Source organism: Meles meles, chromosome 4 (assembly GCF_922984935.1).
Source record: "Meles meles chromosome 4, mMelMel3.1 paternal haplotype, whole genome shotgun sequence".
NCBI classification, from domain to species: Eukaryota; Metazoa; Chordata; class Mammalia; order Carnivora; family Mustelidae; genus Meles; species Meles meles.
The window spans coordinates 42,695,418-42,696,872 of record NC_060069.1 but is presented as its reverse complement, the minus strand read 5'-3'; the positions used below and the strand labels follow the sequence as shown (position 1 = coordinate 42,696,872).

General features: G+C 42.2%; 1 pseudogene; it reads left to right on the top strand.

Annotated features, from left to right (window-relative positions):
* The first annotated feature begins 220 nt into the window (after nucleotides 1-220).
* LOC123940453 lies at nucleotides 221-653 on the top strand (annotated as a pseudogene).
* Nucleotides 654-1,455: the final 802 nt, after the last annotated feature.

Here is a 1,455-nt window from a genome sequence, read left to right as displayed (position 1 = left end):
GCCTGGCCCTTTGATTCTGTGACCCCGTATGGTACTTAACAACTTCAATTCCTTTTCCATTAAAAGTAACCAAGTCTTCTAGGGGAAAAGGCTGATTGCAGGTCTAAGTTGGAAATATACAAAATAAGCCTGAACATCACATCTCGTCATACCAGACAGTGAAGATTTTGCATCAAAAGGATTCAGGAATCGCTCTCTTCCTTGGTGCTGCCTGCGGAGGTGGCGGCCATCTGTTACTGGGCATCATGGCTGCCCTCAGGCCTTTGGTGAAGCCCAAGATTGTTAAAAAGAGGACCAAGAAGTTCATCCGGCACTAGTCAGACTGATATGTCAAAATTAAGCACAACTGGTGGAAACCCAAAGGCATTGACAGTAGGGTGTGCAGAAGATTCAAGGGTCAGATCTTGATGCCCAACATTGGTTACTGGAGCAACAAGAAGACAAAGCACATGTTGCCCAGTGGCGTCAGGAAGTTCCTAGTCCACAAGGTCAAGGAACTTGAAGTGCTGCTGATGGGCAACAAATCCTACTGTGCAGAGATGGCTCACAACGTCTCCTCCAAGAACTGCAAAGCTACTGTGGAAAGAACAGCCCAGCTGGCAATCACAGTCACCAATCCCAATGCCAGTCTGTTCAGTGAAGAAAATGAATAGACAGCTGCTTTTGCACGTCATATTTGTGTTAATAAAACCATAAAACTACAAAAAAAAAGGGATTCAGGAGCCGATCTGAAGGGGTTTTCAATGCCAGTGATGGATAATCTGAACATCAGTTAGGATAACTGCAATGGACCAAAACACATCACATAATTAAATCCATGCATTCACAACTACCGCTCCCTCCAAGCCCTGACTGGTTTCTGTGGGAGGGTGCTAGGGACCAACTCATTATTTTAAATCAAGGTAGGACATCAAGCATTTATGTTGCCTTTCCTGTATGAACCATATCACTGAGAAACCAAATACAGATTGTAGGGAATTTCTTTTTATAGAAGCATTACAGTCAATACATGAAGAAGGAAAGATAGAATTACAACCATTTTGCTTCCCATAATGTAATAACAGATCTAGGCTTTAATCATCCACAGCTACTAACATGACACCAAAAGAGATGCCAACAGACATTAAGGGACTCCTGGTGGAAGAAAACAGCAACACCTAAAAAGGAGTCTTGAAAAAAAAAAAAAATCAAACAAACCTGGTCAAGCCTCTAGACTCAATTCCCTTTTTACAGGAAATTTGGAAGATCAGAAACATGCCACACATTTCACCACCACCAACATGAGGATGCAGTCATCAAAATCCAGATTGAGGGAAACTCTTACCTGCTCCCCTCAACATATAATTTCCTAGGGGACATGTAATGGTAAAAGGGAGAAGGTGTAGAGTCTAAAAAGACATACCCCCATGTATGGATCTTATTTGGATCCTGAGTCAAACAAATTGTCTTAAAAAG